This window comes from Cupressus sempervirens, chromosome 5 (assembly GCF_028749045.1).
Source record: "Cupressus sempervirens isolate cs-2001-9-10 chromosome 5, ASM2874904v1, whole genome shotgun sequence".
Lineage (NCBI taxonomy): Eukaryota > Viridiplantae > Streptophyta > Pinopsida > Cupressales > Cupressaceae > Cupressus > Cupressus sempervirens.
The window spans coordinates 856,227,113-856,237,162 of record NC_143122.1 but is presented as its reverse complement, the minus strand read 5'-3'; positions in this window follow the sequence as shown (position 1 = coordinate 856,237,162).

Sequence of the window (10,050 nt, the reverse complement as noted above, 5' to 3'; positions counted from 1 at the left end):
TCTTCCCTATGAAAGGCCTGCCCTGTTAAAGGCTTTACACTGTGTCAATAGTGACTTGGTTAAAGGATTTACAAACACTTTACATAAAGTGTCACCCTATTAAAGGATTTAATCACCTCTTCAAAGGATCTGCAAAATAGCTGTTAAGCTAACCTATCAACATAGGGTTTTCACTATCTAATACAATGACTAGAGAGTATTAGAAACCTTTGATTTGATTTCTTACAATCTTTAATTTCTGATTTTAGGCACTTGATCTGCTCACTTTGATGTGATCCTTACTTGATTAGATATCTTTTTGTATCCCTTGCTTTGTTCTAATCAATTGGATGTGTAATTGCTGCTCAACTCACTAAGTCTGTGATGCCCCTGCTATTTGCTCTATTCTACAATTTGCTATCTACTTAGCAATTTTCTTGACTTCTCTTCAACAAGATAAAATCATGGGGGCTAAGCCTCCTTATAAAGACTTTTTAGACTTAGGGTTAGGTATGGATTTACAATCCATATTGAATCTTGAATTCTCACTTATTCCTTGTATTTTTCTCATTGGTTGCATGCCTTCTCCATTTTTTTGATTGGTTGCATGTTGATTACATAGGAAATATAAAAGATTCATTCTTATCCTTATCATCCTTTGAAATCTTTCTATGTTAGCTCCAAAAATGGTTTACATCTGAGTTTGTGAGGGCACAAACTCATATGCTAATTCTGTGTTACTTAGCACATACTTGACTATTGGTGCTCAACACATATACTATCCTACTTTTCTTTGCAACTATTGCATTTTGTCTTGTTCAAGACATGTATGACTCTGGCTTACTCGACATATGTAGCATTCTATCTTGCTCAACATCAAATATGACTCGATGCCTATATAATACTCAACACCTAAAGTCACTCAACACCTATTGAAATTCTAACTTGACACACACTGTGGCTCGACAAACATAGTGTACTCGGCTTCAATGTAGAAAGTGGTTAAGTGTGTTGAAACTCAAATGTCAAAACCATTCTAAGCCCAATAGTTTACTACTTATTTTTCCTTATAACATTACATATATCTCAATACTCTCTCTTACATTCACTGCACTACCTAATATACAAAATTCTCTCCTTGTAAAAGTACCCCTTTGACAATAATGAAAAGGGTGTGCAAAATTTGAAAAATTCAAATATGTATTACTAGTATAGGCTTAAATCCTCTTGAATGCTTCCTAAAAATTGGTCTCCAACACCTGCATTTCATTCTCCCTTCACTTCCTCAGATTCTCTATCACCACAATGTGATGCCTCACCTTGACCCTTCGTAGCCTTAGTTGTTACATTATCATTTTGATACTCATGACTCGAGATGTCAAGACATTATCTGATGCTTAGAACATATTATATTATTTCATGCTATGTGATGTTACTTCCAGATATTTGATGTTCATCATTTAATGTTTTATGTATATGTATGTTGATGAATTTAGTAAATGCAGGATCAATATCTCGATTTTGGAATTTTTATGATTAAGATATAAGTAGGATGAAAGAAACCCTGTTTGATGTATGTTTCAATTTATGTGACTTTTAGATACGTATATACATATGTACATGTGATTTTCAGGACTACTGATGTATGCAATGAGTATGCAGATATTTTAGCCAAGAAAACTGACGAAGGAACAAAACTGATCTCTATGTGCTCATTGTGGAAACCTTGTTGTTCGTAATCAAATTTATTGAGAGATGTATGTATGTATCTTTCTGTGATCAATAAATGTTAATTTTTGTAAACTGTGTTCTTATAGTGTCACTTGACACTTGTGAATTATGTATGCTCTTCAACATGCTGATTAGGGTTAGTTGTGTAACCTTTGGACCTAAGTTGGTTTAAGTTAGTGCCAGTTTGTTAATTTGGTTCTTAATCGAGTTTAGTCATCCCTAATCTGGATTAGTGCTTAATCTGCATTTTAGAGTTGTTAGTTGGTCCTAATTATTTCCTATCTTTTGTTTGGCTCCAAACCTATTCCTTAGGCTTTAAAACATGAAATTTTTATACCCAAGGGGTATGGGTATGGGTTGGGGGTCTTTTCCAACCCCTAAGCCCCTTTTATTGACTTTTGAGGTCACTCAAAAAGTCTCTTTTTGCCTTTGTGCGAAAATTGACTATGGCTGCCATGAGTTGTCTCACCTCACCTCCACTTAGTGTTTAACCATAGTGTGGGTTGAGTTAAGAGCTTCTAGATTTGTAGGTGGATGGGTGAGGTTATTGCTCCTTTTGGTGGTTGAGTTTGAGGCTTATTTAGAGGCCCTTCTTGGAGTAGTTCAGGTTGTTACCCAATCTTTACATTTAGAGAGGAGTCTTGGAAGATTGGAGCAAGGAAGGGAAAAGCTCTACTCAAACCTGTTCATTGCCATTACCTCTTTGTGAAGGTAGGAATTTTCATCTCCCTTATTTAGATTTCATCCTTGTTTCATGCTTATGCTACCTTGTTGTTGTTTGAATGCTTGTATGATTGTGGGTATGTAGGGAAGATTTGAAAACCATGTTTTTTTGAATGAGTTCCTTTCATGTTTATGTTTGAATTTTGATATTTTCTTGCATGGGTGTTTTGGTATTACTCACCCTTGGATAGGGCAGAAGTGACCAATTTTGGGAAAGGTCTTTTTAGTTGGACTCCAACCAGTGTAGAGTCTCTTCTCAGGATGAGAAGAGGGAGAGAGGGTAGGGTGTTATGGGCCCCTACCTATCAGCACAAACCTCATATGAGTTTGGTATATTAAGATGGAAGAATGGAAGTTCTTGGTTTATAGCCTCGATTTGGCATCTATTTTGGTGTTGCGCTTGACTTCTCCTATTGGAAGAATCCACCTTTCCATAGTTTTGATTCATTGTGAATCTTATTGTGATAACCTTGTATGAATATGCATGTTTGAATTGTTTCTTGGTCATGCTTGTTGTCACCTGATCAGATTTTGTTCTCTCCATGGTTCTAGAAATGTGTTGCAAAAATTGTTATGAATCCCTTGATGAGGGTCATGAAGAAAATTCAATTAAATTGTTGTAATTTGGGATTGATATCCTATGCAATTTGTTTTTCAAACTTTGTTGTAATGGCAATGTAGCCAGGTTTTCTTCCTGGTTCTTTCTCGGCTGAGCCTTTGAATCAGGTTTGCCAATAAAATTGGTGTTTGAGTATTATTGTTTATCATGTGATTTAATCATAAATTTAATTTAGATGGATGCACATCAAAAATAGGATGGAAATAATGATGATGTTCAATTTGGCAAAATTCAAGTTTTCCTATATGTTGAAAATGAAAATTATGATCATGCATGTAGATTCAGTTTTCATGATTATTAGAATCAAACAATTATTGCATTATTGAATAAAACGGATAATTCAAATCCTTGGTATATTAAGTTTGTAACAAGTCCTTATAGATTTGCTTAAAATTTTTTAAATTCCCCCTTGGTTATTTATCAACTGAAAATTTATACTTAGAAATTTTAATACAAAACAAATGTGTTTCAAGAGAGTAAAAATACTCTCTGCCTTTTGTATGGGAGGAACAATTAAATGGTCTTGGGCAACAAAGAATATTTTAAAGATTCTTTTTATATTTTGTTTAAAAGATATAATTTTAAATTAATCAATTCATAAATAGAGGTAGCAATTCCAAAATAGACTATTAACATTTAAAAAAAAAAAAAAAATCTTAAATATCTACATTGTTACCTACAAAACTTTATGCCATCAATGCTTTCCATATCTGCTTGTTAGGCGCAACTCCCTTATGACTTGGTAAAATCTTTAAAAAAAAAAAAAAGTGTAAAGATGATGGGGTGACATCACCCCATCCCCATCACCTTGTTTAGCGCGCATCTCTTCATGCTTTTAGAAAAGGCTTTATGCAAATTTTGCTATGTTTTAACTATCTTCTACTCCCTTGGGTCGCTTGCTTTTTGTGGGGGGGAAGCGCTGTTAGCACGTACCTTTCTTGGGTAGCATGCTGTCCCAACTGCAGTGCTTGGGAAGCACAGGTTGGGACGTGATTGGTGGGGGGTACATTTGACCATGGGTGTAGGGGGGTGTAGAGGGGTTAAAGGGTTAGTGTAGGGATGTTAGACTTAGGTTTTAGTAAGGGGTGGGGTGGTTGGTTAGTTAGGTTAGGTCAGTTTTTTTTTAATGTTAGTTTGTGTGTTAAGTTATGTTAGTAAGTTTAGAATATGTTTTATTAGTAGTTACTTTTTGTAATTTCTTTTTTATATACTTTTAATTAAGTAAGTTTTAAATGTAAATTAAATTTGTTAGTTGATATTAGTAGATAGTTAACTTATTTATTAAAGTTTAAGTTAGTTATTCATTTTGTTAATTGTTGTAAATTATTTGTTTTAAAATTGTTTTTAGTTAGTAGCATATATTATGTTTTATAGTTACTTTATGTTATTGCTAATTTGTTATTATTTTTAATTAGTTAAGTTGTAAATGTAAATTAAGTAAATTTTTAGTTAGTTATAACTTGTGTTAATTGTGTAAGTCATTGTTCAAAATTTAATATATTTTTTTAGTAGTGTTAGTTTTTATATTAATGTTAAATCAGTTGAATGTTACTTAGTTTTTGAATTGTAGATTAATAATTAGTCACAATTAAAAATAGTATATATAAGTGTACGGGTAGACGTGATAATTCTTTTAATTAAATTTTAAATGTATTTAGTTTTAGTATTGAAGTTAGTTTGAAATTTTGAGTATTAATTGGGTTTAAATTTAAGGTTATTGTCTATTTGAAATAAGTTTAAATGTAGATGTTATTTGCTTAGATTTTTTTTTAATTAAACTAATTTGAAGTCATCTACATTATTATTTAAATAATTTTTATTATAATAAATGTATAAGCAATGTAATAACAAATCAAATGGCGACATCAGTTTTCTAACGAAAGCATCAAAATCTTAGATTTGTATTCATCCTCTAGAGTTTTAAACTTGAGACATAACGTAGAGAACCTATACTTAAACTGTGATCGCAAACTTATCAAACTTGAGCATTTTAATTATTTTTTCAAATTTGTTTTTTGTGTTTTTGCCCACGTAGTTTGGGCATGACACACAATCTAAATGTATAATTGATATATTGATTCCTCTAAGACATCCATAATACCCATGTCTAGTAGGGATAAGACAACATCTATTCCCATGACTCCTTTTTGAAAAATATCGAGTTTAGCAATTATTTGACTCTACAAATCAATCAAAGCACTAGTCCTCTTCTCTTTTCTACTATTGTAAGTTTTGAGTTTGTGATTAACAACATTCACTAATGCTCCAAAACTTGTGATTGACTAATTGATAGGTAAAAATTGATAATTAATAACCTAATCTCCCATTAAGATACAAATATCTTCATATAAATATCCTTAACAAATTTTGCATAATAAAAAATAGAAGTGAGTATATTACCACCCACTTTTAGTTCTTATTTCAACTAATTGACTCCCATTATCAATGATCCATGGTCCAACATAATATTTTGTGCAAATTTATGAGATTTTTTCTTCTCATAGTCCTCTCCCCACTATCTTGGAAACTTCCTCAAGACTCTTTATATGTTCACTAGTAGCTAACACTAACCAACCTAATTGTTCAATATATGTGGCATTCTCATTAAACTTTGCATTTTGCACCAAAGTTGATAGAATGTCCTTGATAGATTCAATAGTTTTCCTTCTTTCTTCTTCTTATCTCTCTTTACTTTTGATTTTATTTCCATTACAACATTCAAAATCTTCTCAAGGTTCATAGTACTTAAATCAATTATTCCTTTGATAACCAATATGTTATCTTCCATGTCAACAATATTTATCTTCAAAGTAGATAAGGTTTCAACAACATCTTCCTCTTCTTTCCTCATTTCACTAGTATCCTTCTTTACTTCTTCCACCTTCTCATTTTTCTCTATAGTTTATATATTTTTTGGTTGTGCTTGTTTCTCCTTATTTCCATTATCGCCGTTGGTAAATGTACAATCATCACATCCTTATAAAAGAAAATGATAACAAAATGAAAATAGTTTAACTTCAATGACATTTAAAAGTGGTATTTTTGTTTAGAATTTGAAAATGAATTAAACTAATGACATGTATAGAAATGGATGAAATTTATGATTATTATTATTATTTTGAATGAGAATTGATATATTTTTTAAAACTGTGAAAGATAATTTTCAACTGCTAAAAATGATGAAAATGAGGGTCTATTTCCCAACAAAATATTATATCTATATAAACTATTTTTTCCATAGTTTCAAGATATGTCATAGATGAAATATATAGTTAGGGAATAAAAAAAGAAAGGTCTTTTTTGACCTATATTTTCTCTTTTATAACAATTCAAATTACAACTCACTTGAAATTGATAGTTTTTGTCTCTCACCATATATATATTTTATAACAAACCTATAAAAAAGGACATTCTTAAAAGAGGACTCTCTCCTCTACTGAACCATATATTTCCCAAAATTTTCTAATATGATTTACTAATTTTTATTTCTCCAAATCAACATCTTCTTCACTGTTAAATACATACTTGTAATATTTTTTAATTACAATAGACTATGTCTAATTAAAACACTATAATATCTATATGAAGATATTGTTGACTCTAATATCTAAAAAAGTGTTTTATTTTTAATTTTCATTAAAAAGAGTTGGAGTTATTGAAATATCATCTTTTTGAAATAAAATTTTCTTTGATAGTTGGATCCAAAGTGGTTTAATACATGTATTTAATAGATACTTCCAATTGGAAAAGTTTAAAACACTTATCTAATTTAACTAAAATGAATGCAACAAGAACATTTGTTTGAACAAAACTAATTTTTAGTTTGAAATACTCAAACTCAACTAGGCTGATAAGTGAGCCTAAAATGTAACATTTGATTATGCTTTTACCTCGGTAGCCTCTTTCTTTCTTTCTGAAATCTTCTCCCCTATAGTAGTATTGGCAGTGGCATCATCAAGATATAGTTCTTTGATTATTTGGTCTATCCCTGCCATATTTGGTACTTCCATTGGTTCCTCTAGAGCATTTTGGACATGATCAATGTCATCAATTTTTATTTGTTCTCCTCCAACAATCCATACCATATCACTATGTGTAATCTTTGGATCTACTTGTTCTTCTTCTTCCTTCTTTCCATCTAACTTAAAAAATTTCCTTAATGTTTCCCTAGTCTCATCTTAAATTTATTGAGTTTCTCCACAAAGTAATCTATTTAATCTCTTCTTGTATTTGAAATATTGTCTACCTTGATCTTGAAATTCCTTGAGTTCTTCAAATGATAACTCTAGTTGAAGTTATACTAAGATATATTATATTAATCATTGTGCTATTTAAATGCATACTTCCATCTAGGCTCTAATTTTTCATACAATGATGTTGGGGTTTGGCCCTACAATTATGTTAATTCTTTGCTAAGTTTATTCATACTATAAACAACAAAATCTTCAATTATTTTATAACATCTTTTAATCACAACATCTTTTAACATTTTCCATTATGCCTTATTTTCTACTTGGTCTATAATTTTATCAACAAGATGATTATGTACTTATTTTTTATTGAATATTCTTCATTGTGGGAGCACCAATCACTTTGGGCTTTTTCCCACTTGTTCCTTCATCTTGATCAACAATCTTTTCCCTTTGTTCCTTTTCTTTCTTCCTCCTTCTGGTAGTCTTGACTAGTTTATCTTACTTCCTTTTCCTTGTGGGCTCAAACTTATTAACTTTAACAAATTTACCTTTTCTCTTGGTGTACACTTTTATAGGGAAAGTGTCATTTTCTTTCGTTATTGTATGAGTCCTATTCTGCCTCTTAGTTGTATCTTTTTTGATTAAATAAATGGCTTCAACTTATTTATCTTTGGTAGTATTCAAGGTTCTATCTATATGCACCCTAAAGTGGTTGCCTAGACTATGGGCTCCCATTATTAAATTTATCAATTTATCAAATTTCTTGAATCAATGGTTTGCAATATTTTATTAAATCAATTCAAATCAATTTCCTTGATCAAATTCAATTATTTATTTTTCTAAGGTTGATCATTTTATCCTAAGTTTTATTTAATTAAAAAAATTCTCCCTTTTAATTAAATAAAATAAGTCCCCATTTAATTAAAAGAAAACCTCTCTTTTAATTAAATTCATCCACATTTAATTAATTAAGAGAAAAACTCCTCTTTTAATTTAATTAAATATTTCCTATTTAATTAAAAGAACTTGCTCCCTTTTAATTAAATAAAATTCCCACTTAAATTTCTCTTTATGATGAAAAAGAAAAGAAAAGAAATAAATAAAATTAAATAAATCTTTTTCTCTACACTTAAATGCACATATCTCTAAGTGGGAGTTATCTTTATCCTCTTTCCACTTTCTTCTCAACCACTCCTCTTTTCTCATTGGTGGAATTTTGTCTCACATGGATCAAACTCTATTATCCCATATTGATTGTGAGAAGCCTCTCACCTCCATATTTTTTTTTATAAGGGAGAGCCGTCTCCTCATTTTGGACAACCACCAATCACCCACGATTATACATCCACAATTCATCCACAATTCATCCATGATATATCCACAATTCATCCACGATATATCTACAATCCATCCACAATTACGTTATTGTTATGCTATAGGTTTGGAGAGTAATTTTTGAAGAAGGAGTTTGAGCATCAAACCTTTTTGTGGAGAACTTCTATCTTCTTGTCTTATTCTCTCTTGCATCCATGGCTTCTATCATGAGGTTTCATCCTTGCATTTGCCTATTATCTTAGAGTCATATTTATTTTCATAGATTAGTATTGCATTGTTATTACATTTCCTTTCTTGCATTGTTTGGTATTTTCATCATATAGATTAGTTTTCATTTTCATTTGCATGTATGTTTTTGCATCCTTGAATCTCTTGTTTAATGGTGTACTTGCATAGGCACAAACTAGGTCAAAACTAAGGGCTTCCATTACAAACCCTTGCACTCCATGAATAGAGAGCTACGAGTCACCACTCGAGACCTCATTCTTGAGAAATCTTGGATATAATGACTCATAGAAGTGTGCCCACATTTTAGGCATACACTATCTAGTTGAGGAACATTTTTTTCTTGCTTGTGCAATTCTTTCCTTTGCAAAACTATGATTGATAGAAAATTGTTCAAATTCTTTTCTTATCTTCTTCTCAATCACTAGTTGATTGAGTTTCCTATGTACTTCCACATCCTTTTCCTCATAGGTTCCAAATATAGGTACCTTTGGACCTCTATGTTTAGACGATGAATCCTCTACTTAGTCTATTAGTAATTTAGCCTCTACCTCAAAATCCATTGACATTACCCAAGACATTCTTGGTTCTACTATGTCCATCAAACATACATCCACCATAAAACAAATCAAATATTTATAATTTTCTACCATGAAAGATGAAATCCTTTCTCTTTGAGGCATCTTTTGTTGAAAATAATTCAAATATCCCCATACCACACATGTAAAATTCTTTCCTAGTACAATAAAGCAATTCCAAATTTGTACTAATGTTGGCGTACCTAATATCTATGCAATATTTCTAATGCCTGGTAAGAAATTTTAGAAACAAAAGAATAACCCCATCAATGCATATCCATACTTGAAATGTATTCTCTTGTTGGTTTTGATCTTCTCCAAATTTAGGCATAATTTCTCTCTCATTGCTTCACAGAAGTCAAAATTAACATTTTTCTTGACCATTTTATATGCATTTATAATTGCTCTTGTTACTATGCTATTCATCTAACTAGATTCCTATACCCAATGATCATTAAGGAAAATCTCTCTACTAGAATATCATTTATATTCATAGCTCACTTATACCACTTGGACTTGGTCAATCGAGAGACCTCATCTTGTTGAGTAGTTCTAACAATAGGGACTTCTTTGGTATAAAAATATTCAATAACTACTTGTATAGCCTCTTTAGTGATCTAGTATGGTCTATCTAACCAAAGGAATTGATCATGGACTTTTCTTAACA